Source organism: Magnolia sinica, chromosome 2 (assembly GCF_029962835.1).
Source record: "Magnolia sinica isolate HGM2019 chromosome 2, MsV1, whole genome shotgun sequence".
NCBI lineage: Eukaryota > Viridiplantae > Streptophyta > Magnoliopsida > Magnoliales > Magnoliaceae > Magnolia > Magnolia sinica.
The window spans coordinates 75003103-75007825 of NC_080574.1; positions in this window are offsets into that span (position 1 = coordinate 75003103).

Sequence of the window (4723 nt, forward strand, 5' to 3'; positions counted from 1 at the left end):
AAAGAGAGTCCAACGTCTCTAGACGTGAACTGGGAAAGCACAAATATTAGCTTTTTTCCAAGCTGATTGGTGGGCCACTTGTGTGGGCTCCACATTGATGTATGAGTCCAATCCATGCCATCCATCCTATTTACCAACTCATTTTAGGTGTTGAGCTGAAAAATGAAATCCATCCAATCTTTGGGTGAGCCATAGGATGTAAAATAGTGGTTTCTACCGTTGAAAGTCACCCTGTCATTTTTATGCGCCGAAAAACATCAGTTATTAGACTCGTTTTGACGGTCTTGAGCCATAGAGTGCAATGGATGGGCTGGATTCAGTTGATGCGGGTCCCATACATAAAAAACCATAGAAAAACTCGGTTTAAAAAAAATAAAATTTACATGCAGCAGACGCTGCTGCTGGCGGGCGGGCGGGCGGACGAGAGCAGAGCCACGGCCCTAGCCGTGGGCCCCACCCTGATGTATATTTGCCATCCAACCTGTTTATATGGTGGGCCACCTCCATCAGTGGCCCCCCTCCAAATTTTAACCACATCCAAGACTCAGGTGGCCCACATCAGAGGAAACAGTGGGGTTGAACTGTTTGCCATTGAAACTCCTTTTCTGGGCCACAGAAGTGTTGGATCAAGATGAAATTTGTTTTCCTCTTCATTCCAGGTCCGTATGACCTTCTTAATGGATTGGATGGCTAGTAAACATAACGGTGGGCCCCACGTGGGACCCACAGTGATGTATGGGTTTCATTCACACCGTCCGTCTAGGGGACGGTGTGTGTGTGTGTGCGTGTGTGTGTGCGTGTGCGTGTGTGTGTGCGTGTGCGGGTGTGTGTGCACGCATGTATGTGCGTGTGTGTGTGCATATATATATAATATTATATACAATATTGTATATATATATATTATATAAATTGTATATTATATTATTTATAGTATACAGGATGGTGGGCCTTCATGTGGACCCCCCACCATGATGATTGTGTTGCATACAACTGTCCAACCATTTTGAAAGCTCTTTTTACAGGCTTGAGACTAAAAATAAGACAGATCTATAGTCCAAGTGGACCCCACTTTGGTATAAATATAAGGCTATGGGATTAGGCCCATCTTGATGTATTATAGCCCGTTGTTGGGGCCCACTTGAGTATAGACATGGGGCCCAATTGGTGTGGCCCATCTGATGTACATAAGGCCCATTTGATTAGGCCCATTCGATGTATTTGTGGTCGCTGTTGAGGCCCACCTTGATATGAATATAAGGTCCATGTTATAAGGCCCATTGTGCTGTATTCAAGGCCCATGGGTTATGGCCCATTGCAATGTGCACAAGGCCCATTGATGCAGCCCACTTGATTTATATAAGGCCCATATGAGGCGGCCCATTTGGTGTATCTAAGGCCTATGGGTTGAGGCCTAATAAGATGTATATAGGTCCATTGCAATGTGTGATTCCCTATGGTTTGGGTAATGATATTTTATGGCGGGCCATGCCTTGGGAACAATGTTGGTTTGACGTCCACATTGTAAGAATAGTGTTGATTAAATGTCCACATTATAACTCTCCCTAGGGCCCATTAGTAGGCCCATACTTGTTGATGGTTCATCACTTTGTAACATGCTTAGTATATATCCATGATTCATGCCCATACGCATCATATGTATGCTTGATATAAGGAATGTTTGATCATTGCATAAGCCATTGGGCTGAGACATTTACTGGACTCCTTATGAGATGGAGTGCCCCACATGATCGTGTGGTACATGCAGGATTGCCGCATGACTGATGGTGTGACTCATGCATTTTGCATTATGTGTCGTGATCACTGCACGCCCTAGCGACATCAGGGCCGTGGCTCCACAGACACATTGTGGATGGCCGTATCGGATACCAAAAATGCTTGGTTCTAGCACTGTGGGCACTTAGGATGTCCTTGGTGAAAGTCCCAAAACCTTTTTGGTACTAGGAGATGCTCCAACGTCTAGACCGAGTGAATACACGAGCGCCCGAGTGTCGAATACCAGTAGGCCGCATCTCCCACTGTGTCGTGGTCGGTTGGAAGGGGGTGGGGCCTTATCCACCCGAGTGAGGGGGCTATAAGCTAGGCTGAGTTTGACTAACTCACAAATGAGTCCGACATCGACGAGCCAGATAGGTATTGGCAGACTACTGGTCAGGCAGATGGTGTGGTCTCTTCCACTTGCTTGACTGTGCAGTTAGGGAGGAGGCAGTCAGTGTGAGGTGTATTAGACCCCGGTGATATCCAGAGAGGAACTGTACTGATATGTGTACTTGATGAGTACTGGCACGCTTGCTTTGCATCTCGCATATGACATTTGGCTACATAGGCCTCGCATCGCATGGCCTTGGTATGGCCGATAACATTCATGTCTTGCATCATATAGTTTTGGTACAGCTGATAGCATTCATGGACTTACTGCATATTTCCACATTACTCTGATATTGTACACTTAACACTCACCTTACACATACTTTCACCACCCTCTAAGCTTTCTATAAGCTTATGCACGATAGATGCGTGCAGGTGGCGTTAGGTTGCAGCAGCGTTGAGCTTGGAGCGTGCAGCCGAGCTTCTAGAGTTGTTATTACTCTCATTATATTGTATTTTCCTTTCATGCGCATTGTACTTAAAGTTTTTGATATAGTGGATATGTGGTGATGTTGTTTTGTGAATTGGTTATGCTGTATTACAAAAAAAAATCATACTGAAAATCCTCTTTGTAAGATCCCAGGATCGGAATCTGGCGTATGGGCGCTGGGAGCCGAGAATGGGGTACTATGGAGGCTATTGGCACCGGATTCGGTGATCGAAAATTTTGTGAGCCTGTTTTCTGAGTTTGGGGCGTGACATAAATCTTGGGGGTTATACCTCACTGGATAGATATTGACGTTATTAAACCGTATTCAGTGTGTAGGAGACGCAGATTATGTGCATGCTGGCATTCATGTGGAATAGGAGGAGCCAGATGATCTTACAACTCTCTATTCTTGACTTCATTTGTAATTAATTTGTACTATCATGTTTTGTAAAAAGTTTAGACATTGGTTTGTATAAGTTTTCAAGCAACCACTCGAATATTTGATTATGTATATTTAGATTCCCTCTTATACTTGATTTGTTTCTATTCCACTAGATTACTTGGCAGTTTTGGTCCAGGGCCTTAAATCCACATGACCGTTTTTTAGCTATTGGGAGAAAGTAGCCATTATTGAAAGTTTCTAACTGTTGTGCATGTGGTGTAATAGTTGTTGCATGCAACAGTTTCTGACCATTTAGACACACTGGCTAGCCATTTCTAGCTGTTGGGCTAGCCACATGTAACAGTTTCTGCATGGTCAATCATAAAGTGCATGAATTACACCTCACTCTAACAATTAGATTTTCAGCCTCTATATAAGTGACAGGATCTCATTCAATCCTCTAGACTCTCAGTCATCCGCCTTAGCTCTCTGTTGCACTGCGACTCGCACTCGTCTCGCGCCAGTTCATGTAAGGCCGCGAAGGAGTGACCCTGTACGACATGATGCGGATGTGCGAAGTGCAAAGTGAGCTACTAACGCCTCTATAGCCACATCGCCTCACATGCCCATGCCCTCGCACCGAGCTCGTGACTGAGACCGAGACCATGCCCGAGCGGGCGCACGGAACACGCAAGCCCGATACTCCTCGGTGTAAGTGAGTAAACATTATAATACTCCACATTTCTCATATAACCACAAAATTTTCTTTCATCTTTTCCGACGTGGGACTATTCTCAAAACACTAAAAAAGTGGGTTTTTACAAAAATAACTTTTTATAATATATAATTTTTTATTTTAAAATATATTTAAATTTAATATTTTACAACATAGGAGCACTTCCAATAATGAAAGGTACACATAATCTTTAGCCTAAAACCTTGTTTATGACTAGACCCGTACTCCCTGTTTGACTTAGGCATCAGAAGGTCCCCTATACTAGTCAGGGTCTCCTTTGACCGCTCATTGTGCATGTATCCGAAGGTCAAGGGAAGGCTAAGCAAATTTCTGCATCAACATGTGCCATTAATCTTTTATGATATGTTGATTGTTAGTCATGTTGATGGTCTTCTCGGGCTTTCCCTTTGGTCCTTTTGGGTCTCTATGGTTAGTTTGGGAGCAACTTTAGAAGCATGTTGCATGTTTTACCATCCTATAAACATGTAGTATTGCGCAAGGAAATGGATCAGTGACCCACTCGATTGGTTAATCTGACCCATGCCGCCAAAACCCATGCTGAGCCATACCCTATCCAATATGTCGTCTATATTTGGGAGTGTCAAGCCATGCTACACTTTGATCGAAGCTTGTACTGAAGTTGGTAGTAGTTTGTCTCATTTACACTACACCAAAATTGTCATTTAGGAACAGTTTTAAACCGTTCCTAAATGCTTCAGGAACAGTTTAAAATCGTTCCTAAATGAGGCATCACAGAAAAACAAGAACGGTTCAGAACTATTTTGGTTACCGTTTCAAATTTCAGAGATAAAATTTTAGGAACGGTTTTAAACCGCTTTAGTGCCAACTCTCATATTTTAGGAACGAAATTTTAAAAACGGTATTAAGCCTTCTTAACATATTCATCAAGTGATCAATCTACCCATCAGGTGAACCGGATTGCCTGTGGAGTATAGAAACATTACCAATCATGATGTGGCTATGCTGATGGAGCTAAGTGTAGATCAGA